Source organism: Peromyscus californicus, unplaced genomic scaffold, assembly GCF_007827085.1.
Source record: "Peromyscus californicus insignis strain IS unplaced genomic scaffold, ASM782708v3 Scaffold_8__1_contigs__length_139910024, whole genome shotgun sequence".
Classification (NCBI taxonomy): domain Eukaryota; kingdom Metazoa; phylum Chordata; class Mammalia; order Rodentia; family Cricetidae; genus Peromyscus; species Peromyscus californicus.
In genome coordinates, this window is record NW_026294606.1 from 15,905,267 (window position 1) to 15,931,990 (window position 26,724).

At 41.7% G+C, this 26,724-nt stretch overlaps 1 long non-coding RNA gene across 1 annotated transcript; it reads right to left on the reverse strand.

Annotated features, from left to right (window-relative positions):
* Nucleotides 1-14,538: 14,538 nt before the first annotated feature.
* Nucleotides 14,539-21,711, reverse strand: LOC128104097 (uncharacterized). Its single transcript, XR_008215866.1, has 4 exons — nt 21,663-21,711; nt 20,924-21,047; nt 19,928-20,087; nt 14,539-16,017 (listed from the first exon to the last, which is right to left on the reverse strand). It is a non-coding gene; the product is annotated as an uncharacterized LOC128104097 (long non-coding RNA).
* Nucleotides 21,712-26,724: the final 5,013 nt, after the last annotated feature.

Consider the following 26,724-nt stretch of genomic DNA (forward strand, 5'->3'; position numbering starts at 1 on the left):
AATCTTGATGATGAGCCTGGAAAGCAGCTAGTGTTGGATAACATGATCTTCTAATGCATTTTGGTTTGGGGCTGTCCTGGCTGGGTACATTGCATTTCCATTTGACTTTTAGAATCCATTTTTGAAGTTCTTTTCAGAAGAGTTATATAAAAAAAAAAAACATACAAGGACTGAAAGTGACTCAGAAATAGGTAGAGAACTTGCCTCTCATGAATAACACACACACACACACACACACACACACACACACACACACACACACACACCCCTATACCAAGGAAAAGTAAAGTGCTCTCAAAACTCAATAATAAGAACCTGCGAAGTGTTGGGATTATGCAGAGAAACTGGAACTATCAGACACTGCTGATGGGAATGTGAGTGACCATGAAGAAATGAAGAGGTGGGAAAAGGGTGGATACGTCCATCATTTCCCTCACTCTCTACCATGTTGCTATGAGTCAGGTATCACGGCATTAACCAAATGCCGGGAAGCTGCATTCTCGAGCAGGCACAAGGCAGATATTAACTGACTGTAACAGCTAGCATTGGCTCTCCCATCTCTCGCTGTGAATGCGTTCTGCTAGAACCCACATCTTCTCCTAAGGTCTCAGACTTCTGCAGTGCCATGCTTCCAGGTCCTGAGGACCCAACCCAATCATTTGAAAGGCCTTGACTTTGTGCAGTTGCTAGATCCATGTTCTGCCTCTGGGATCCACCCTGGCTGTAGCCTCTGCTGACTAGATTACCTCAAATTTGCAGCTGCTTTGGGGAAACACCCAGTGGGTGGGGAAGATAAGCCGCTTCATCATGGCTCTGAGAGGGATCAGGAGATAAAAGGGCTTGCTCAGCAAGCTTGATGACCTGAGATTGATCCCTGGAACCTACAGTGGAAGGACACACACACACACACACACACACACACACACACACACACACACACAGTTTGGAAAAGAGGCCCTATCATTTCTTTTTTTTTTTTTTTTTTTGGTTTTTCGAGACAGGGTTTCTCTGTGTAGCTTTGCGCCTTTCCTGGAACTCACTTGGTAGTCCAGGCTGGCCTCGAACTCACAGAGATCCGCCTGGCTCTGCCTCCCGAGTGCTGGGATTAAAGGCGTGCGCCACCACCGCCCGGCTTTTTTTTAAAATGTGTAGCCCAGGCTGGCCTCGAACTCGTGATCCTCCTGCCTCCGCCTCCTTCAGCAAATCCTACCGGCGTGCGCCACCACAACCGGCGGCCCTATCATTTCATGTTAAGGGTGTGCTACCATTTTTTCCTTCTACACATTTTCTTTGGGAAGAAGGCAGGATGAAGTGTCCCTTTTATGCCTCCCACAGCAGAATTTTCCAATAGGTACCGTATTTTTTTTCACTAAAATTTTATGGTATGATCTGTGTAAGTCTTGTGTCATCTAACAACAAGAAGATTCATGAGACAGACTGAAGATTTCCTACTCTGGAAGTGCCAGGAAAAGGCCAGTCAATAAACAATGGCGATAACAGTACACATGGGATACTCACTACCCCCCAATGTCTATGCCATCAATGAAAGGGGCTTGTACTAGGGAAATGGTTTTGGAGACTCCACTTGTGTTAGTTCCTCATTGTCCTTTAGCAGAGAAATTCGAGACCAGAATTATTATTATTACAATTAACTCATCCCAGCGGATCCTGGTGTGCATCTGTCTGCTGCTTTCTCTCTTGACCCAGTTATTAATGCTTGAAAAGCCATCACCAAGAATGAAAGGCCTTTAACTCTATTTCCTTCTCTTCAAAAGAGAAGATAGAATAATTCCATGCTGGAGGAACTTGTTCTTAAATGCATTTTAACTACTCAGAGGAAAAAAACAAAATAGTATTTTATAGCATATAACTGAGTAGTGAGGTTCCTCTGCCCACATCTGCATTGACAGAGAGAAACTACATTTCTATTTTGTTGATATCTAGGTCAAGGTTGATAGGAGCAGATGCTATGTTCAAGAGAATTGTATCTTTTTTTCGCCTGGAGAGGAACTGGGGGAACATTTTTGTAGATGCCCCCAGTTGGTTATTAGTGGATGTTGGGGAGACTGTGGTATCAAGGATCTTCGTCCTCTTAGTAGGAAATAACAGTACAGTCAACAAAAGGTATGAAAACTCACTTGTATGTGAAATCATCACAGCAATTGTTTTTTTCCGACTAGCAAAGCACATGTACAACAAATCCCTAAAGAACTTCCAGGTGAAGAAGAGTTGGAGGACAGGGGACTGGCTTGACTCTGAGCTCCGTCAGCATTTGGTGGCTCTCTATCCTACAGTCCAGGCACAGCAAACTATGACTTTAGAGCAGTGCTGTGAGAAACAGCTCTTCAATAGAAACGGATCAAGTGCGTGGCTTTGTGAGGTGTTTTCAATGAAAATGTCTCATACAGGCTCAGGCCTTTCAACACTCGGTGCCCAGTTAGTGGTGCTGTTTGGGGAGAGTCAGCCTTGCTGGAGGAATGACATCCCTAGGCTCCCACTTTGAGAGTTTACCCTCTCTCCCACTTCCAGTTCTCTCTCTGCTTTATGCTTGCAGTTAAAGATCTGACCTCTTAGCTTCCTGCTACCACTGCCTGCTGCCATGCTGTCCCTGTTCTAAAGCCTCCAACCCTCTGGAACTGTAAGTCAAGATAAACTCTTCCAGCGTGATAAAAGACCATAACCAAAAGCAACTTAAGGAAGAAAGTTTATTTTGGCTGATGATTCCATAGAGAGAGAGAATCCATCATGTCAGGAAAGGCAGGCATGGCAGCTGGAGCAGGAAGCTGAGAGATCACACCTCAATCAGAAGCAGGAAGCAGAGGGAGAGAGAGAGAGAGAGAGAGAGAGAGAGAGAGAGAGAGAGAGAGAGAGAGAGAGAGAGAGAGAGAGAACAGGAAGCAGGAGAAGGTTGTAAGCCTTCAAAGCCGACCCTTACTGCCATGCTTCCTCCAGCAAAGTTCTATCTCCTAAAGGCTCCTTAACCTTGCCAAGCAGCACCAGCAACTGGCAACCATGTGTTTAAATACATGTGACTATGGGGGACATTTCCATCCAAACCACCATATGTGTAATTCTCTGTTTACATTGTTTTAAAAATAAATAAAATGAGTGTTATTAGGGGGAAATGTGATAATTTCTGTGACAACATGGCAAAAATGCAAAGTGTGTTTCATCAAGTACTATGGGCATTAAGAATAATTTGATATTAGAGGAATTTACTGACATATTTCTTTTTGTAAATATCAGTCATGAATCTGTTCCATTTTTATCAGTAATCTATAACCTGTAACACGCAAGATGCTTTTGCTTCTTGGCAGATGGTTAAGTGCGTGATACTTGTGGGCAGTATTGTCCACTAATGTTTCTCCCAAACTGTCATCTTTTCTCTGGGAACAGAGTTGGAAGAATGGTAACAGTCTCTTCATCCAGCTTCTCGAAAACACATCCAGCTTCTCGAAAACACACAGACTGACATGAAAACAAAGGACATTCACAAGCTCCTGTGTAGGAATAACCTGTCTTGTGAAAACCAATGATAAACGTGCTTAAGACCTCCAATTATAAATCCTGCCAAACCTAACCCCCCTCCCTACTTTGTGTATACACGTCTATATATTTGTGTGCAAGTGTGCATATGTGTGTGTATGAGTATGTGGAAGCTGGAGGGAGCTGGCTTCTGACACTCTTCACCTTGTGTTTTTGAGGCAGGCTCTCTCACTGGTCCTGGAACTCTCAGATTCAGCAAGACTGGCTGATCGGTGAGCTCCATCTCACTGTCTGCCTCCCTAAAGCTGGAATTACAGGTGGGAGCCATCACACATGCCTTCTAGTGTGTGTCCTGGGGATCCCAAGTCAGGTCCGTGTGTTTGTGCGCCAAGCACTCTATTGACTGAGCCACTCACCAATCCCATTGAGATCATCTGCTAGCTAATTGCCAAAACTGTTTCAACTGAATTAAATTTAGTTCTTGTTAATCTGACACAAACTTGCCCTGTTCATCTATTATACGACAGAATTGAACTTAAAAAGAAAGCAAGTTCTCACTTATTTTAAAGATTTACTGACCCTGGTGAATCTTGCTATTTAAAAAAACATGGAAACAAATTCAGCTTTTGTGACATACTGTGTTCTGTGCAGCAACACAGGACTGGAGAGGACAGAGCTGGGGCAAAATCGAACCACGCAGAAGAACTGCCGCTGGAGGTCGAAGCGCGACTCCATTGGTGGAAAGTGTTCCGAGCAGTGGGAACAGTGTGTGCAGATGCTCAGAGCGTAACCATTAAAGTTCCTGTCCCCTGCTTGGGTTTCAGCTTCGGCACTGGTTCCCTTACACTCTCTCAGCGCTTTTCTTCCTCATCCCATGACGGTTCTCCCCGTTGAAAGGCTTTTCCATCTACCCTTCTTCCATAGGACTTAGTGATACATCGCCTCTTCATCCAGGAAGCTGCCTACCTCTCATTCACTCCCCAAATATGAGTACTTAAAACCAATGTCACCGGTTTTATATTATACAATAAAGTATATATGTATATATACACACACGTGTATATATATATATATATATATATATATATGCTGTAAAAAAGGAAATACAGACCAACATACAGATTAAAATAAAGCCTACCCATAAATCATATCTGTAAATAGCCTTTGTTATTTTATTACCTGAATTTCCAGTTTTCCACCATATGTATATGTCATAAAATATAAATAGTCATAAAATAATGTGACTATTCTTTCTGGAATGAAAAGTTGTAGTGCAGTACTTGTAAATCTCATTTTTCACTTCATATAATGTGAAACATTTCCTAAATGATAGTTACTTGTTTGTGTCCTAATTTTTATGATTGCATCATATTTTCTTACATGGATAATCATAACTTATTTAACAAATATAACATTGCAAATATTCATATTGTTTCCATTCTTGCTATGTGTTCTTATCAAGTCCAATGTGCACATTTCCTCTCAATGTTGCATATTACATAATGGTTTGCATTTTTTGATATGCTACTGTGCAATTATTTTCGAGCTAATTCATTCTTCTGGGTTTGGGTGTGCCCCTGGAATTCATATGTCGGAAACTTAGTCCTCTGTCATATGTTAATGATGGGAGTGAGGCCTTTGGGAGGTGACTGAATCATGAGAGCCCAGCCTTTCTGAATGGAACAATCCATTCATGGACTGAGAGAGTCCTGAGACAATGACGGAGTGAATTAGTTATTCTGAGAGAGGGGCTGTAATAAAAGCCAGCCTGGCCAGTTTTCATCCATGTCTTACTGCTTGGGACTTTACAGAGTCCCTTCCAGGAGCACTGTCCTACCTGGCACAGGCCCTAGACCTTGGACTTACAAGTTCAAGTTCCTAGAACTATAGGAAACAAATGTCTATTCTTGATACATTATCTCATCTCAGATATTTTTATTACAGCTACAGGAAACTCTCTTCTCTCTCTCTCTCTCTCTCTCTCTCTCTCTCTCTCTCTCTCTCTCTCTCTCTCTCTCTCTCTCTCTCTCTGTGTGTGTGTGTGTGTGTGCCACAGCGCACATGGTGGTGCATATCCAGTCAGTTCTCTCCTTCCACTGTGTGGTTTCCAGTGATCAAACTCAGCTTGTTGGACTTGGTAGATATTGCCTTTAAGCACTAGACAACCCAGCTGGACCAGAACAGTCCCTAAACAGTTGGGATTGCATGTGCTCAGTCCTCCATGTAGCCACAGTATTATCTGAATTTGCAGACAATTCCAGATTTGAGGGATGAAGAAGCAAGTAATGCAGAGGTGACATCCAGCTGAAAGACCCTTCTCAAGAACCCTCTCACTGGTGGGACAGCACATGGCTGGAAAGGGTCGTTGCTCAGGGTCACAGTCTCTAGCTGTCCTCGCTCCCGTATTGTGAATAGAAATCCTAGACCCAGGATGCTCCAGGTCTTCTTCTTCCTACTTTCATTTTCAAATCCTTCTGCCAAGGACTATAATGCGCCCTGAACAAGACCTATTTTTTTAGCCCAGGAAGGAAAATTTGGATTTGTGATCATCAAGTTATCTGTGCATTACACTAACTGATAAATACCTGAGCTTCTCAGAGATAATACAGAAGAGAAAATGCCAGGGGCAGAAGCAAGGATCCAGGGCTTTCACGTGGGAAAGCAAGTCCAAGGAGCCAAATGTGTTTGTATTTGAACTAATGAGCTCATGTAACAGCAGCTGCTAGATGTGGTACATTTCCTAGGTGAACACATAGAATCTACTCTGCATTCAGATATTTATACTTGGGAGTTTGGACTGAAAATTTTCTAGGTCACTTCCAAATACAGGATTCTATGACCTAATCATCCTTTTACATCACCATGAACAGTATTTTCTCTTCGTTTGAAGACTTCAGTGGCTTTGCAATTTTAGATGTAGTAAAATACTTCACTAGTTCACATTTTTAAAGATTTATTTATTTTTATTTTATATGTGTTTGGCCTGCATATATGTCTGTGTACCACATGCATGCCAGTGCCCACAGAAGCCAGAAGAAGGTGTCTGATCTCCTGGAATTGGAGTTACAGATAGTTGTGAGTCTTCATGTATGTGTTGGGAACCAAACCCAGGTCCTCTGTAAGAACAGCAAGTGCTCTTAACCACTGGGCTATATCCCCAACCCTCATATGCATTTTTAAATACCTAAGGTCATTTTAGTACCAGCTGTCAAGAGATGAATGGGCACCTTGGTGATAAAAGATGGTGGCCCAATGTCAATGATACTAATATTTCATCTTGCAAAAATTCAGTGTTTATTTTAAAGGCCTGAGCTTGATTCCTGTGCCTTGTACATTGCTGTCGAGTGCTGATCTCATCTATACCATGCAAGAGAGTGGCTGTGTCGTTTTGTTTTCTTTAGAGAATGTCAGTTTCTGTCATCAAACCCATGTAACTAAGACCTTATATATTTAATACAGTACTCACAAGTGAACAAATAGGAAAAAATGTAACATCTTCAGACCACTATGGCTGTTCATTCTTGCATGATGCCAACTCAACATGGTAAAGTGGAGATTTTTTTTTTCTAGAAATTGACAAACAGCCAAAGTTTTTTAAAAATTCAGATTATACATGGGTACATATATGAATATACTATTAGAAGACCAGTATGCTATGTATCAGTAAAAGCAGCACACTCTCTGGGCTCTGGAGTCATTTGAATAAAATGAAAGAGATGGCTGGCATGCTCTATTAAACAAGTACACAACAGCAAAAAGGAAAGAGGCAAGGAAATAAAAGGCACCCAAAAGCAAAGTTCTGTTGCTGCTGTGTTACCTGGCATGGTTCTCTATTAGTTCCTCCCTCATCATCTGAGAAGGAAATGATCTAGAGCGGCATGATTAAAATCAGCCCTGAGGAAGCCCCGTCTAACTGCATACTCAGAACATGGAGTACGGCTCCAAAAGAGCAACTCTGATTTCTATAACCTGTATAAGAAAATCATTCCCACCACCCCAGGGTCCCACTGTCTGGATGAATTCTGCATATCTGACAAAATTTTATTGACACTAGACACTAAGAAGTTGAGTTTATAGCACTCTAAACAGGATCTGCAACAATTCTCGTCATAGAAAAGGGTGTTGTATTACCAGACTTAGTCTTCTAATTAAATCAGGGAAACAGGCAGCTTCCCTAGAACTGTGTTACATTATGACCACAATGTAGAGCCTGCTTTGTTCACATCTGCATCTTTTCAAACACATAAGGAACTTAATTCCTAAGGAGGCTTGACTTGTTAGAATTATCATTCACTCATTAACCTAGTCCTTACATTTCCCCTGAAACAGAAACTTTTGTAATAATAATAATAATAATAATAATAATAATAATAATAATAATAATAATAACATAATGCTTTGGTCTGTTTTGTGTTACAACTATAATACCATGGGCTTAATAATTTATGGTGAAAAGATACTTACTGGTTCATACTTCTGGAAGTTCAGTATCAAGGTGCTAACATCAGGGGAAGACTTGGCTGCTGTATCTGTGCCATGATCCATGGCAGAAAGGCAAAGACAGAGGTACAGAAAGTGAGCACCCATGAGTGGATAAGATTAGACCTTCCTCAAAGAAAACACTCCCAAATTAACTAACCAATTCCGTCAATTCCTTCTGTTATGAGAGTGGTGTCCCCTGACTCAAAGAGCTCTTAAAGGTTCTACCTCTTGGTACTGCTGCCTTTTTGAGGCTTGAGTATCCAACTATTGACTTTTGGAGACTCATCCAAACAATAACAAATATATATTTTATTCTGTGAATAGGTCCAAAGGGCCTGGTGAGATGGACGGCTCAGCAGGTAAAGATACTCTCTACCAAGCCTGACGGCCTCGGTTTGATCCCCAGGGTCCACATGGTGGAAGGAGAAAAGTCCTCAAGTTGTCTTTTGACCTCCACACATGCCCACCCATACATGTATGCACATTCATACACAAAAGTAAACGAACGCGAACGTTTTAAAAATAGACCCTAGGAATTACACTTACAAACATGAATTACTTTAATGAAGCGATGGATAAAGTTCTCTTACATCATCTTAAAAATCACTGGCACAGCAATGGCGTTGGCAAAATGGCAGGAGCTGAGAGTGGGTTAAATGGTCCCCAAATGTTGTGTACAATCTCCTGAGTAATTGCTTTAAACGCCAACATCTGGGTACCGTCTCCAGTTGTTACGTTTCATATGACTAAGATATAGTGAATTAAGGATGACATTTTAAAAAATCAGCAGGTAAGTTTAGCAGTAAATATTTAAAAATATTATACATAGTGGAGTTTTACCAAGACTATGAAATGTGAATAATTCATGACAGAATTTTTTGAGAATTATTTAGGCAAAAAGTTCACAAGCCAAAATATTGTGTGTGGAAATTCATTGGAGGGAACAAAGTGGAGATGAATGATGAAGATAATGGTGATGGTGGTGATGGTGGTGATGGTGTTGGTGATGGTGGTGATGATGGTGATGGTGGTGATGGTGGTGATGGTGATGGTGGTGGTGGTGGTGATGGTGGTGGTGGTAATGGTGATGATGGTGATAGTTGATGATGGTGATGGTGGTGATGGTGGTGATGGTGATGATGGTGGTGATGGTGGTGAATGTGATGATGATGGTGATGGTGGTGATGGTGGTGATGGTGGTGATGATGGTGGTGATGGTGGTGAATGTGATGATGATGGTGATGGTGGTGATGGTGATGGTGATGATGGTGATGGTGGTGATAGTTGATGATGGTGATGGTTGATGATGGTGATGGTGGTGGTGGTAATGGTGATGATGGTGACAGTTGATGATGGTGATGGTGGTGATGGTGGTGATGGTGATGATGGTGGTGATGGTGGTGATGATGATGGTGGTGGTGATGGTGGTGATGATGATGGTTGATGATGGTTGATGATGGTGATGGTGGTGAATGTGATGATGACAACAGTGATGTGATGGTGACAACAGGATGCTAACAGTACATAGTACCTTCTGGTTACTGAATGGGACTAGGCTCAATAAATTCATTTATTTATTGAATACTGACTGACTATGTCATTATCACTAGAAAGAAGCTTTACATATAGATATGATACAAACAACAATTTAGACAGATTATCTCAGAACAAAGACTGAGTAAAATCAGTTACCATCTTACCATCAGTAAAGGAAGTATTGGAAAGTACAAGAAGTCAGTCACAGGCAGAGGGATTAACCATCTAATCTACAATTATATATGTGTGTGTGTATATATATCTATATCTCTCTATATATACATATATATCTGCATACACACATATGTATGTATTCACCTTCTTGTAAATATAACTTCTTATCATTTTAATGGGAATATGCACGTGCATGCTATATTTTCAGACAACCTCAAGCTGGCAATTTTTAAAAGATTTGTTCATGTGTGTTGGTATTTTGCCTACATGAACAAATGGCCCCCATGTGCACACAGTGCCCACAACTGCTAGAAGAGTGTAGATGTAACCAACCATCTTATTAAATAAGAAACACAGAACCAATGCAAAGAAGAAAGCCAAGAGATCAGAGCTAAGAGCCTTACCCGCCTGGGGCAGCTAGCCTCTTAAGCCAAGAGACCTCTCCGAAAGAGACCTACTTCCTGTCTGTCTTTATATAAACTTTCTGTTCTGCCTTCTCATTGGTTGTAAAACCAACCACGTGACTGCCTCGTCACTGCCTGTCTGTGCAGACCTCCAGATACATTGGAGCGTGTGTCTCCAATGCTGGCTGTATCCTTGAACACACAGAGATCTACCTAGCTCTGCCTACCAAGTACTGGGATTAAAGGCATGCGCCACAAACGCCCAGCTCTGCTATGGCTTGCTATTAGCTCTGACCCCCGGGCAACTTTATTTATTAACATACAATTAAAATCACATTTCAGTACAAATAAAATACCACCGTAGAAGAGAGTTTCAGATTCCCTAAAGCTGGAGTCAGATTGTTGTGAGCCACCATGTTGGTGCTAGGATCAAAACCCATGTCCTCTGCAAGAGTGCTCTTAACTGGTAAGCCATCTTTTCAGTCCTCAAGTTAGACATTATTTTAAAAATAAATATTGAAATGCTTATGACAGCAGGGTAAACTGGCCCTCCAAATATAGTCTCTTAGAAGGGGAAGGAGATTTTCCCAGCTATGTTTCTCTTTGGGAAACTCCTGGGACAGTGTGACCACTGCAGTAGCCATGGCATGGTGGCCGATCCGAGCCAGCCACAACGAGGGTAGCACTGTGGTTCTGATGATAAAAACTCTTCATGGACTTTGGTGAGAATGTGAACTCACCCCTTAAGAGACCTTAAAATTCAACAGAATGGTAAGTTGGGAACAACATGTTGTCTGTCACACTTCATTTTAAAACTAGGTTATAAATAACACATCCTTTCATGAAGGCGAATCACGTAACTTCTATAATTAATAAGCTATCCAAAGATGAAACAAACTGACTTGGGAGAAAATGTGACCTATAATCTGAAAGATTTTTCTGGGGAAAGAGAAAATTTGCAAATCCTAGTTCTGGGGAAGTAGCAGGAGTGGAGTCCTCATCTGCCCACAGTGGCATTTCCTGTGTCTCTGCTTGCGCGTTCTTGTCAGGGACAGGGTGACAAACGGAACCTTAGAACTAACTGATTTGTGAGGTTCTGCCTGCTTCTGATAGTTAATGACCCCAGAGAATTAATTAACTTGTTGATAATGGGTCATATTTTTGAACAGATTAGGTGGCATTTGAATTTGCTTACATCACTTTCAGGCTCATTTTTCAACTAAGGGTCGGCAGTCGGGAGGAGATTGAAAGAACAGAGGGGGACTCTCTGATGCCTCGTCATGGACATTCCACAGGAAACAAGAACAGAAGTAGGAAGAAGAATGTAATTATTGAATTTCTAGCATTGTGATTCATCGGAGGTCTCAGAAGGTCATTGGCGGCTAGAGAGGCAGCTCATAATGTTCAAGGTGCTTTCCACCAAGCCTGACAACTTGAGTTCAATTGCTAGAGCCTACACAGTGGGATGGAACTAATTATTTTTTATTCTGTGTGTATGTGCACATGTGGCGTGTGTGTGTGTGCGTGTGTGTGTGTGTGTGTGTGTGTGTGTGTGTGTGTGTGTGTGTGATAACAACAATTTAGAAAAAAAGTCATTGGATTCACTTCAAGATATGGCCATGGGGTGAATATGGAGGAAATTGTGGGGTTATAAGAAACCAGAGATCAAAGACGATGCTGTAGATGTTTTAACCACTGGAATTGGTGTTGGTATTTGCTGCCGGGGACTTCTGTGAAAGAAACAGGATTGAAGGCAGAATAATTAAGTTCTGCACGAATCAAATAAAGACGCCTACTGAGCACGCACCTGGACATGTCAGTGTAGAGGTCAAGTCACTGTTTATGCTGGAGGTACACACTTGGGACCATCATCTCCAAGTGAATTATATGTCTGGTTCATCATGGTTGTCAATGTGACAAACTTCAGAATCACCTAGGAGACCAACTTTGAAGCATGTCTGTGAGAGCATTTCCAGAGAGACTTCATTCCAGCCTTGAAGGTGGGTGGTGGCATCAGCTGGACACAAAGGAGAAAGTGAGTGACTCCAGCCTTCATCTCTCAGCTTCCTGACTGTGGACACAGTGTGACCAGCTGCCTCCCACTCCCGCTGCCATCCCTCCATGACACACTGGACCCTCAAACTGTGAGCCAAAACAAACCTTTCCTCCCTTAAATCTATGTAATACTAGATAGCATGTTCTAGAAAATGACCTTAGTTAGAGGAGGACTCCGGGTTCAAGGAGTGAGTTCTACATTACTTCACTGTCCATACGTTTTGGGGAGAAAAATAACATCCAAGGAGTGTTGAAAGAGTGGCCACTGAGAGAGGAAATTCAAGGAGTCAGGTCAGCTGATGGCATGATGTAGCCTAGAAGAAGAAGCCTCCCTCTCTAGGACAGACCCCATCAGAAATGGGAGACACCTGACCTACCTCGGTGCCTCTGAGCAGCAGAAAGAAGGCTTTAAATTTGACGTATTCAAAACGGAGATGGGAACCTGCCAATTTCAGCGGAACATCATCCAGGCATTTCTTCAAGTCTTTCTGTTTTCAGTGACCCGAGAGTGGAAACAGCTAGCCCAATGTGTCTGCTTCCCACAGGGAAGAACATGTGGAAGAAGGGTCCTCTCAAGTCTTCAAGTACAGCCTGGCATGGTGGTGCATGGCGGCAGCCACAGCGTGTAGGAGGATATGAGTTCAAGGTCAGCTTGAGCTAACTAGTAACAATCCAGTCCGGGTTACAGTCTGAAACCTTGTCTCAGCATCTACAACAACAGAAACAGAAAAACAAAACCCAAAACCCCAGACTAAATTTTACAAGTAAAAGCCCTCCCACCTTGTCTTGCTTGTGTATGTTCCTGGATTCTTTTGTAAATAGAACGGATGAATGGACGGATGGATGACCCCACGGAACTCTGATTAAGACACACTGTAGAGGCAGTCTGCTGGGCGGAGCTGTCTTGTGGCTCCGCAGTGCTCCAAGCATTCCTGAGCCTGCACACTGAGACCCCAGATCTGTAATTTAAAACCTCTCCTCTCAACTGCCCTCTTTCATCTCCTCTGCTTTACCCAGGGAGCCTTCAGCTGCTCGCCAGGTGGTCTGGGAGGTCACCTGGAATTTTTTTCCCTCACTCCCTAACGATAAGCAGAAAACAGTTCTGACAGCCACCTGGAAACTGGGCGTGGGTCTAATTGTTCCTATGTCTAGTCACTCTTTAGAGGTCATGCAAAACACTTCCTTGCTGGGTTGTTCCCAATAGTCTTTCCTCTCTTGGATCCTGTCTGTGGATCCCAGCATCTGAGTTGCAAGAATATTTTTGTACACTCTTACAGACAATGCTCTTCTTGGCGGCTCCAGAGGGAAAAAAGGCGCATGTGTCAGTTGATGGTCTTGGAGAAGAATGGAGCCTTTATGATTTTATTATAAAGTTTAGATTCCCTATAGCATAGACATGCAGTCACTTGGGCTAATGATCTGATATTTCATATCACTGGATGTTTAAATATTTTACTTCATCAGTTTGATAATTTGCTGTAAGGCCATACTTTAGAAAACCCATGAAGGATACTGACTGCCGTGCCAGCCTGTGTGCTTATTTTATTATAATATTAATGCTAATTTATATCAGAGGCCACTGTTATTTGCTGTCCTTTTGAGTACTGTTCTGTGGGGACTATTGATGACTTTCCTGTGGCTTTCCAGCTTAATGAGGGGTCTGGAGACTCTCAGCTCTAGGTAAGGACATCACACATAACACAAGAGCAATGCCCAAATGGCTCCTATAATATATACATAAACGTAAAACCCAGTAAGGAAAGCGAGCAGGAGGAGCTCAGGGCAGGGGTGAGGGAGACCATGCATTTCTCTGCCTAAGGGACATGTCAAGCTGTGGGATACAGTGGGTCTGCCACCAGGGAATTGGACTTTTCCGTAGGTGACATTTGCTTTAAACATAGGTCTTATTATCAACAATCTTTGAAAATAACTATTGTTTGGAATGTTTTTAGTTGTACAGAGAAATTACAAAGAGACAACAAAGACTTCTTCACTCTCTGCCCAGTTTCCCCAGGTGCCAACACTATACATAAGTATGATATACTGTGGTTAATTGTGCAAGTGCTAGCTAAACCAGACCTCAGAAGTTCTTTCTTCTTCCTTTCTGGATTTTTTTTTTTTTTTTTTTTTTGAGATAGAGCCACACTCTGTAGCCCAGGCTGGTCTTTAATATGCAGCAATCCTCCTGCCTCAGCTTCAAAAGTTGTTGAGATTATAGGCATGCACCATCACAGTCAGACATTTTTTGGACTGGTACATTTCTCCAAATAAGGATTTGAAATTGTTTCTAGATTATTTTGTTTCTAATAAAAAAGTAGAACCACAGGTAAATCTGTAAAGACCTACAATATAGTAACTGAGATTTATAGCCAGAAAGAGTAAGTGAAAACACAAACTCAGCCTTAAGAGAGCTTTAAAGGCTAGAGCTACTTACTATTACATTCTGCTATGTATAATTACATATAAGCTTCCAGAGCTGTGGTCGAAATATCTTATATTTTCCTTTATTATCAAGATCCAACAAACCAATTTATATCAACAAAACTGTTAACGGTGATGTGCTCCTAGTCTCAAATGACGGGCAATATCTCTGAGAGATTTGGCAGCAACATGTCAGAGAGAGTGAGTGTATAAAATTCTGAGAAAAAGATAATCTCCATTCATAGGTAGTACCTTGGTTCTTTCTAGGTCATTCCATTACCCTTGAACCGTGGCCATGTTAAGTTTTGATATATTTCTTTTATTTATTAATTCATCCCAAACACTGAGAACGAGTTCCGTGCTGGGCACTGGTCTAGGAGCTCTATGGCCCCACAGTCTGGTCCATCCCTGATCACCAGGTTTAAGGGTCAGTTACTAATTCAGGCTTTCTTTGACTGCCAAGAAAAAAAAGCACAGAGCTCTTATACATGGTTGAGAACACGGATGCCAAAGTCATGGAGGCAGGTGTTGCTGTGATAAGGGATGATAGCAGGAGGGGTCCTGTCTGGCTGCAGCAAACACCATGCCTGGGAGGCACAGCAGGGACCAGGAGTAGACTATGGGTGGCCTTGGAGTGGGGAAGGCCTTGGATGTTGACCAAGGGATCTGGATTCACCAAGAAGATGGGAAATGAGTGACGACACATGCACTTGGAAAAGATGAGTATGGATCATGTGAGAACAGCTGTGAGGCAGGGAGATAAGAGGACACATTTGGGTATCACTGGCTTAGGGTAAAACCCGTAAAGATACATTCCTATGTTTTGATTTACTAATATTTAAATAATCCTTTTAAGGGTAGACTGAAATGCTTATTCCCCTGAGGAGGCTTCTCCCCAACTCCTGCTTAGACACACCTAGCCACTCATCCCCATAGCTCTGTGCCCATAACTCAACTACAATATCATGGAGGGCTGTAAGACTGGTTTTCATGTCTGCCTCCCAACTACAGTGAGATACTGTGACTGAGGTCAATTGCCTAACTGATTATTATAATGCAGTTTATGTAATAAACATCTTTCCTTTTTAAAGAAGATTTTATTTTATTTTTAATTATGTGTATATGTTTATGTCTGTGTGAATGTATGTACGTGCCCAAGGAGGAGAGAGGTGTCAGAAGCCCTGGAGGTAGTTAAAGGAAGCCATAGGTCGATGACATGGGTGCTGGGAACTGAACTCTGGTCCTCTCCAAGAGCAGTATGCATGCTCAACAACCGAATCATCTCTCTGACACATCTCTTTTTTACTAAATCAAAATTTTTGATTATTAACAATAAGACTGAGCAATTGTAACCCAAACCAACTGCTTCAAGGCGTGAGGTTTCTTCTTTCCAGTTAAGGGCTGTGTTGTGCTCATCTTGACATCTTCGTCCAGTGAGGGCAGTAGCTGCCACGGGCGTCTGCTCAAACAGTCCAAAATGGGAAACAGAGTGACGATATGGTCATAGACAGCATGAGAATGTTTACTTCCCTACCCTACCCCCCCCCCCCAAAAAAAAAAAAACAAACAAACTGAAGAACTGTGATTGCCAGGCTATTTTTTTGCAAACTTCCACGTATTATTTTGATTAAGTGAATAAGGAAATGACACTCAATTAAAGAGATTGCAAGTCTTTAGGTGATTTATATGCATTGCAATTGTTTAGTTGCTCTGCTGCTAAAATTTCTGAGTCTGAAAGAGAAGTGTTTGTGAATGCAAACTTATTTCACGGTGTCAAATTATGTAATTTATTCCAATTGCAGTATCTAAACAGGAATTTCTTTAGTTCTGAAGGTTATCTAATTTTGTGTAATTGTGTGTTTCTGTCTCTGTGTGCATGTATGTGTGTTTATCTACATGTATGTGTGCACACATGTGTGAATGTGTGTGTATATGTGAGTGTGTATGTTTGTGTGTATATATGTGTGTATGTGTGTGTAAGAGAGAGAGAGTGTAGAAGCCAGAGGTCAACCTCAGGTGTTCTCAGGCACTATTCACCTTGTTTCTTGAGACCAGGTCTCTTTAGGCCTCGAACGTACAAATAGGCTAGACTAGTCAGCCAGTGAACTCCACCTTCTTCGCATGGTGGTTACAAGCACACACCACCATGCCTGGCTTTGTAAAAGCAGGTTCTGGGGCATCAAACTCAGGTCCTCATGCTTTCAAGGTGAGCGCTTTACAGGCCAAGCCTCCAGCCAGTCTGGCTTATCTCAGTTTTATGACACAAAGTATCTTGGACTTCGTTGTCATTCAAATTACTATGGCTTTTTATTGACAGTAAATAAAAGTAATTGATATTATGTGGGCATATTCTTTTCCATCAATGAGATGCTGTCTTTAGACCATGGTGAACAGCTAGAGGAGCTAAATTAAGTATTAAGCAACAACAATAATAGCGGCAGAAACAGCTTCCAAATTTAAAATTGTTTGCAAAGCCAAGAAGACCGCAAAGAGTAATGGAGTTATGATCTTGATAAACATCCATGCAGGTTGTCTTAGTTTTCTCTTGCTATACCACAATATCTGAGACTGGAAGCTTTATAGTAAAAGAAATGTAATTGAGTTCAAGGTCTGGAAGCTGGAAAGTCTAAGAGCATCGTGCTGGCAGCTGTCAGTCTTCCAGTGAAGACTGAATGTCACTTTGAGCTTATGATCAAACACAGGCCATGTGGTCACATGTGAAGGAGGCAAATCACAAGAGGCAACTGTGCTTTACAGCAGCCCAGTATTTCCCTAACAAACCCAATCACATAAAAACACCTTTAATTTTTGAAAAGCCCCCAGCCCCTTACCACTATGACATTAGGAATCAAATCTCAACCTGAGTTTCAGAGGAAACAAACCATGGCTGGGGTGAAGCTGGAATCTGGGCTCACTTTGTTCCTAAAGGTGACTGCTAATTCTGAAAGCTGTAGTCCAGGTGAAGAAAACTAAGAGAGCAGTGGACACTGATGGGATGAGCAGCCCAGATACTGGAGGCTAGTGCAATGTAAGGAGCTCCCCCCAAATGAGAATGAGATCAGATGTTATTCCACACCCTAGGCAGTGACTGCAATCACTGGATGGAGATGTTCTGGGGCCCTCTACCCTCAGCCCGACTGTCTGCCAGAAGCATGTGCATATTCTGTCTGCAGAGAGGCCATGCCATACTAATTCCCTTGGCAATATCCACATAGAATTTCTGGTGGTAGGAAAGAACCATGCAAACAAGAAGATAGGATCTGACTAAAAACCAAATGAAAACAGACAACAGAAACAGATTCACAGTGAGATTAAGATAATGGAGTTTTGGGAGAATGGACATTAAAGTTATTTTTTAAGATATTAACATTATAAAGTTGGAGAGAGAGCTCAGTTGGCAAAGTGCTTGTCACACAAGCCTGAAGGGCTGAGTTCAGATCCTTGGCACCCATGTGAAAAGCCAGGCTTTGAATACACAGTTGTAATCCCAGTACCGGGAAGGTGAAGCCAGATGACCAGCCAGCCTCGCCTGCTTGGTGAGCTGCAGACCACTGAGAACTGACATCAAGGTAGACATATGTATACACACACACACACACACACACACACACTATAATTAGAATTATACTAAAATGCAGAGAACTAGAAAAGGTAATAATGAAACAAAATAAACCTTCAGAATTAAAATATCTGATGAATCATTAAAAAATGCACACACATACAGTCAGATAGCAAGCTCTGCTTAAACATGGCAGTCATCTTTCCTCTCGTCTACAGTTTCTTTTTAAAAGTCTAAATCTTTACAAGACTTTACCATGTTGAAGATAAATATGAAAACTGAAAATTGCAGTGTCTAGATTATAAATGACTCTGAAATACCCCTAGCAGGTGAGATGCTGTTTATACTGCCATTGGCCAAGTGACTTTCATGAGATGAACATTCAACAATTTTTACAGTCAAAATACATGAGCACTTGCAACTTTTTTAGTTTATGTTCTTCAAATAGAGTAGCCACAAAAAAATCTAATATGTTTACTTTTTGTTATATGAGAAAAAATTGAGCCTTTGTTCTTTGCTTACAACTATTCATATCATACATACTTGATCTCTGTGTGTTTTCTGCCTTGATTTTAACAATTATTTTTTACAAGGGTGCTTTTCTTCTGGGTTTGCTTCAGGGGAAAAAATGATCCTGGTGGAGTTAAGTGATATTTTCTGCATTAAGGTTAAAGTTTTGTCATACCACATTCTTTTTTTTTTTTTTAATGTGTGAGTGTGTGTTCATGTTTGGGTAAATGTGGGTTCACATGTCTGTGTACATGTGTATGTGTGTGTTTGCATACGGAGGCCAGAGGACAACCTCCTATGTTATTTTCAGATTATAATGTACTCCCTTTAAGACAGAGTCTCTCATTGCCTGGGAGCTCACCAATTAGGATAGGCTGGCTGGCCAGTGAGCCCCAGGAATTCCTGCCTCTGCCTCCTTAGTACTGGGATTATAAGTGCACACCACTGTGCCTGGCATTTCTACATGGGTTCTGGGGATTGAATTCAGGTCCTCATGCTGGTAGGGTGAACATTTTACCAAGTCAGCTAGCTCCCCAGCCCATAAAACTATTTTTAAATGCTGAAACAAGCTCTATGGAACTGGAAATCCCTACAAAAAGTGTTTTTTAAACGAACTAAGTATATTTTGCAGTTTTGATTTTTAGTCCCAGAAATCATTCTTTTACTGCCTCTTGATTTCTTTCCTTCCTGAAAATACATTTTAATCCAACAACTATGCATGGACCACTGTTTAAAGCTAGGCTTTGTGCTTGGGCCACTGAGCTCATGAGGGTGCATCAATTCCTAAGCTTAAGCAGGTTTTAGGTTCAGGTGTCCTGAGCCCTTTCAGCACCCTGAAGACTTTGAAGGAGATGTCTTCTAGGCTGCTCCATGTCTTTCTTATTCTTTTTGTTCTCTTTTTTTCTTCTCTCCTTCATGCTTACCCTCTTCTCACCTTCCTCTTTTTAAGAAAAACTTTAAGAACAGTTTTCAGTTTACAGAGATGTTGGGAAGATAGAGATCCCATGCACTCTCTTCCTACTTTGCCCTGATTGCCCACATCTTTCTTTAGTGTGGCATATGTAATTAGCATTAATGAACTAGCAGTATTGGTGAGTGAGGTATCTGCCTCATTTAGATTCCCTAGTTTTCCCCTAATGTCCTTGTTCTGTCCCAGAGTCCCGTCTAGAAGACCACATGACAGTTGAGTCTTCATCTCTCCTTAATATTCCTCTTTTTTTTTTTTTTTGGTTTTTTTTTTTTTTTGGTTTTTTCGAGACAGGGTTTCTCTGTGTAGCTTTGCACCTTTCCTGGAACTCACTTGGTAGCCCAGGCTGGCCTCGAACTCACAGCGATCCACCTGGCTCTGCCTCCCGAGTGCTGGGATTAAAGGCGTGCGCCACCACCGCCCGGCTAATATTCCTCTTATTTAATGAGTTTCTCCAGATTTCCCTTGGCAGTATTGAAGAGTTTGGTTTTCCCTGAAAAAAAGGAATAAAGCACTTGATCATGGGCCTTGAACTCTATTTGGTGGTTATTCTTCTAGTGGAGGCAGAATTCCCACTTTATTAGACAGCTCGTTGCTGTAACTACAGTGTCTGAGAGAACATGAAAGAGAAACAATTGATTTTGTCTTGTAGTTTTGAGGGTATTATCCATGGCCTTGGCCCCAGTGTATGCAGGAAGAATATCATGGTGGCAGGAGTACTGTTGTTCACGTTCCCATAATAGGAAGCAGAAGAGGAAGAGGAGGGGGTAAGGGCCAGAAACTCTCTAGGATGTGTTCCTGGTGACTTACTTCCTCGAGTTTGGTAGACCCACCTTATAAGGTTTCCAGAACCTACCAGAATGGTACTATAAGCTGGAAATGAAAAATGCAAAACATGAGCTCAAACAATAAGAGCCACTCTAGTGGAGAGCCCCTCCAGTGAGGCCACCTCCCACAGTGCCTGCGTCATGGCTTTTCTCCAAGGCTCCCCGCCTGGCAGCTGCCACTCAGTACCACTTACCCATCTCTGAGCCATGCTTTCCCCTTCAAAAGGCATACACAACTTTCAAACATCTCCTTTGGATCAAAATTCCCAAGTGCTTTGGTTTGTTTGTTTGGTTGGATTTTCGAGACAGAGTTTCTCTGTGTAGCCCTGGCTGTCCTGGAACTTGCTCTGTAAATCAGGCTGGCCCCCAACTCAGAGATTTGCCTGTCTCTGCCTCCTGAGTGCTGGGATTAAAGGCATAGGCAACCACTGCCCAACCCCAAATGCTTTATTTTTTTTAGCCAGAAACAAAACCCACATTTTTATTAAAAGAAATCTCCTACCTCCTTTCTGACAGGCAGAAAGACTATTTTCAAAGCCCATAGTTTCCGTTCACTGCTTCCGGGGAGGAGAGGGTCATCTGTATTCCATTCTGCTTCTAGAACTCTTGCCGGATTCTCCATGGTTCTGTAGCAATGAAGCGATAGAGTAGTTGGGCATGCAATTCAAAATACAGCGAATGTTCATATTCTGCTGGTTCAAATGAATGACAAGGGCAGAGTTGGCATAGAGGACGGTGAAGGCATGGGAACTAAATGTACTGCTTTGGAAAAGGAAGGGAGCGGGAAGAGGGACCAGCAGAGACTAGGCTTTTCATAGGCAATATCTGAACTGAATTTTCAATTTGAGAGAGCAGTCACAGCCTGAGTAAAGATGGAACACATGAAATAACAGTGTGCTTAAGGAACAGCCTGGACTTCTGAGCTGGGAGTGGCAGAAAGCCCTGGAAGGTATTCAGAAATGAAGCAAGAAGGAAGGCATTTGTGTGTTGCTATAAGGTCTATAAGGTCTGAGAGTGGTGATGTTAAGCAGTGCAGATCCAGGGCTCAATTGCTGGAGGAGAGAGGATTGGATTGGGTGGAGGAGCTCTGCAGTCCATATATTCAGCAAAGAGATCTATCTTCTGAAAGGGGAGGGAAGCAGGGGTGCATTTAGATGTTGCCTTAGCACAAACAAAGCTCTTACTTGCTAAGCCTGTGGGTTGATCAAGAGTTGGTAATGCAAGATTTAAAAGCACGTTACCTGAGACCTGGAAACTGGCTAGCTGGGCAGAGATATCCTTTGGTCAAAGTGAAGTCCAAGAGGCTATTTGCCCTCTAGTGGTAACCACAAAACATTTTCTACCCTTGCAGGAGACAGGATTCCTTATCTCCAGTCCAGAAAAGGACCAGCTCAGGAGGCTACTGGCCACAATTTCAGGGAGCTCTTTGATTTAGTATCTTGGCTTAATATATGTAAGGTTAATATAAATTAACCGAAGCAAGAGGAAAATGATACATTTTAATGATGTATCCCTGTATACCATTGGTTTTGATCACTCTTGTTGACATCACTAAACAGTACAGCTTTTTGATGATGGGTGATGATGGAGTGGAACATCATTTCATAAGAGACATCTTTAATATTTTTAAGAGAAGCGTTTTATTTCAAGTACACAGTGTGGAAATATATTAGAAGTCACTTTGTCTGTTTCCCTGTGTTTTTCAGAAACTATGATAGGTTCTGAACTGTTCATTTAGATTTTTATACTTAACATCTAGAAGGAATACCCCTCCACCCCCTGCTTTGCTGAAGGCATTGCACAGAAACATCTCATTATTTATTTATAAGGGTAAGTCTCCAGGAGAAGGTAAGCTTACCACTGCTCCACCCTCTGCACACACGAAGACATTCATAATTGATAGACTCGTCCATCCCCACCTAGCAGCTAGAATAAATCTAAGGTTAGCTCTGTGGGAGAGCAAATTATGTTCTCATTTTTGTTAAGAAATAAATAGGGGCATAAGTTAAAAATGTTGCCAAGGGTGGAGCATGGAAGGATGGGTTAGTGGGAAGACAGGAGCTTGGAAAGGAAGCTGTGAAGAAAGCCAGTCCACAGGAATATTTCAAACCATGCCTGGCTCAGAAAATGGTCTGTTTCCCTTTGAGTTGTCTGCCTCAAGGCAGGTAAATCATTGGCTCCCTTGTTAGTCTCTCCTCATAGGCAGGGACGCCCTTGAAGAAACGAAGTCTCTGAGGAACAGCAGGCTTACACTGCTTCAGGAAACTCGGAGCTGATGAACTGGGGCAGGTGAGGAGTCTACGGGATGCTTCTGTGCACCAGAAAGAGGAAGTGACATCACTAGAGTCCTCTTCCCTTTCACAGATGACCCTGAGGAAGTGCCACAGAGTTACTGCCAGAAGGGATAGCCAGTCACCCTATGGAGCCGCCAAGGAACAAAAAACAGGTATGTATATGTGTGTGTATGTATGGTATGATAATGATATTTTTGTAAAAACAAACAAAACCCCACAATATCATGTGTGTTGATGTAATTACATATATCAAACTCAGAGATTTGCTCTAGATGTTGGCAGAGATTGTCTCAGGTTGAGAGAATTGTGAGTAACCTTAATTCCCCACTTACTTTTTGTTAGTTACCTATGTTGTGGAAATAGTTTTAAAATGAACATATGAGCCACTATGGTGGCCCATTCCTGTGATTCCAGCACTTGGAAGGCTGCTGTGAGTTCAAGGCCAGCCTGGACTACATAGTGAATTTCAAGTCATCCTGGGCTATTTATCTCAACACAAGGGTAGAGTTGATTTTTCTGTTTCTCCTTTCCTCCCTTCTTCTCGCTCCTTTTCTTGGTGATGTTGGAGATAGAACCCAGGGCTTTATTCATACCAGGCAAGTGGTCCATGACTGAACTACAGTTCTCGCTCCAACTGTTTTTGTAAATGTCACACTGTAGGTAGCTGTTTGGAAATACTAAGTGATTAATTTCAGTTTAAAAAATTATTAGAATGCCTATGGGAATGAGAATGCTAATCTGATTTTAGAGTGACTTAGATATTTTCTTGCACATGAACTCAAACAAAACTATTATTTTATTACATTTTAAAAGTTTCTTTAAATTTTTTAAGGAAATGATCTTAGAATAAAAGACACACACTAAGCTCAAATAAAAGTTCACAATCTACAGGATCCATTAAGAATGCATTGCCCTTGCCGGGCGGTGGTGGCGCACGCCTTTAATCCCAGCACTCGGGAGGCAGAGGCCGGCGGATCTCTGTGAGTTCGAGGCCAGCCTGAGCTACCAAGTGAGTTCCAGGAAAGGCGCAAAGCTACACAGAGAAACCCTGTCTCGAAAAACCAAAAAAAAAAAAAAGAATGCATTGCCCAACACCTGGACCACGTAAGGGCTTAATAAACGTAAGTCATTATTATTGTTAAATATATTAGTTATAAATCAAACAGAAAAATTAAAACTCTTCAAAATTGCACAAGAAATGAATGAACAAGTCCCTAATTATGTATTTTCTAATAAATTCATGGTAAAGTTCAGACTGACACCTATCAACTGCACCTATAACATTGGGTCTATAATTGTCGACTTCTAATGTGAGTATAGGTTATTTGATGGCAGGATGGTATGTTTTCCAGTACTGGCAATTCTCAGTGGATGGATAATGTATACCATGCAAGTGGGAAGATAAATTGGCAATTGTGGTTTGAATAGGAATGGCCCCCATAGACTCCCATAGAGAGTGGCACTATTAGGAGGTGTGGCTTGGTGGAGTAGGTGTAGCCTTGTTGGAGGAAGTGTGTCACAGTGGGTTGGGCTCTGAGGTCTCATATGCTCAAGCTATGCCCAGTGTGGGACACAGTTCACTTCAGGTTATCTACAGATCCAGATGTAGAACTCTCAGCTCCTTCTCCAGCAGCGTGTCTGCCTGCATGCTGTCATGAAGATAATGGACTAAAGTTGTGAAACTGTAAGCCAGCCCCAATTAAATATTTTCCTTTATAAAAGTTGCCATGGTCATGGTGTCTCTTCACAGCAATATAAACCCCAAATAAGACAGTACTTTCTAATCAGCAATGAATCAGTAAATACCTAAAATGTTCTTAAAATATTTCTGTAGTTCAGCGTAGGAATTGCCTGCCTGGAATTCACCTGAAGGAAACCACTGGAAATATTATCACAAGATCTTTAGAAGGCACAACAACTAAACTCCACTCACAGAGGCGTAGCTTTCAGAAGAACTTAATGTGTGTGTGACAAACGGACAAAGCAGAGGCTGACCATGCAGTTTTGCAGTAAAATATTGGAAGGGACTGGAGAGACAGCCTAGATGACACTGGCTGCTTTTCCAGAGGACCTAGGTTGGGTTCTCAGCACCCACATGGTGACTCAAAACCATCTTTAACTTGTTCTATGGGATCCCACACCCTCTTCTGGCCTCTGCAGGCACCAGGCATGTATGTGGTGCACATAAATAATGCAGTCAAAATAGTCATAAAATAGGATAAATACATCTTTTTTAGATTGACACACCCTAAGTTACCATCAGTAGCAGTAAGATAAATAAGTGATGATACTTGCATATGTAAGACTTAATTGTAGAGCAAAGCAGAGTCTATTGAGATAGAAGGATATTCCCCAATATTTCTAAATGAAAAACAGATGCAGAATAGCCAAAAAATGGAGAAATAAGAATATATTTATAGTTGAATTTGAGTAGTCACAAAAATAATCCAGGAAGATACTCAAGAAAGAAACCACCAGTGACTTCTGTGGGTGGGAGTGGGAAATTAGGCAGATGGAGGGAAGAATGAGAAGATAAATGGTCTTATTTAGTCTTGTATCACATGAAGCCATTAGTTATTAAAAAATACAATACATGAATGGATGTTAAAACAGTGCTAATGAAATGCAACTGTATCGAAGATAGAAAACGCCAAGTGCCTTTCACACAACCAAACTAAAACTCAGAACCACTGAATTTTACTGCGCTTATCTTTTCCTCCTTGAGAAAAGAAAGCCCTCCCCGAACCCCGCTGGCATCCTCCTATCAGAAAAAGTATCTAACATGCCATAGATGTTCAATCAATTTTAGAGGAATGAAAGAAATCGAGGAAGGTTTCAAAGTTAATTGTTGAAGAAAAGTCAGGCAGTACAACTCACTTTCCGAATTCTTTATTTAACAGGTGACTAACTCGACTTCTGAAAGATGATTCAAGTGAAATGCTCTGAGAGCCGATGGCTGTTTTAACTACTTGCCTCTTCATTTAGATTTAATCCCAAAGCGGCTATTCAAGTTGGTTATTGTTACTGAACCTACTCTTTGAATGTTTGAGGCAGGGTCTTCTCCTGTAACCTGGGCTGGAACTCACTCTGTAGCCCGGGCTGACCTGGAACTCTCAGAGATCTTCCTCTTGCTCCTGTCCCAGCGTTACAATTACAGGCCTGAGTCACCATGCAAGGCCTTGAATTAGGTTATTAAAGCAAAAATAAAATCAAGCTAAACAATGACAAACCGTCACGCAGCCACACCAGGGTTCCATGAGGTTCATAAAACTGGGTTTATTATTTCCACCCAATAATGTCCCAAATCACTATTTTTCTTCTTCTAGTGAGAGTTAGGACAATATACTGGATATGGCCACGACTAAGCTATGACAGTTAATAAGGGATGGAAGATACTGAACTCACAGAATGTGCTAGACTCCATCAAACCCCAGCATAAAACACAGCAAGAACTAAATGGCCTAATGCTCCTATAACAGTAACAAGGGGGAGGGGTTCAGAGGGCAGAAATGAAGGCAGGAAATGAGCTGGAGACCTTGTATGAGCTCAGTGGCTCTCAGCACTGACTGCACTTTACAGTCACCTGGGGAGCCTTTAAAAATACTGATGCTAGGGCTCCACTCTCAGGGATGCTGATGGAATGCTTGCAGGGTTGAGCTCGAGCATTCCTGTTCATAAAAACATAGGGATGCTGCTGCAGATGGAGCCAAGGTTAGAAAACAACGTGTACTGGGCCATGAGCAGGAGGAAGAAAAGTTGATTTTATTACTTTACTAGAAGAGATGTCTTAATCAGCTAGTTCTGGCTATTACAATTTATGCAAATATAACCTTTTTTTTTCAGATTAAACTCTTACTTTCTCATTTCCCTAGTCCACCATACCCCAAATCCCATACTTGAGCTCTTAACATTATTTCCTATAGTCCCTTTCTTTTTGTTGGCTTCTCCTCCCTTCTTTCTTTCTGGTCCATTTTTCCCTCATGTTTTTACTTGTATCACACTGAAAAAC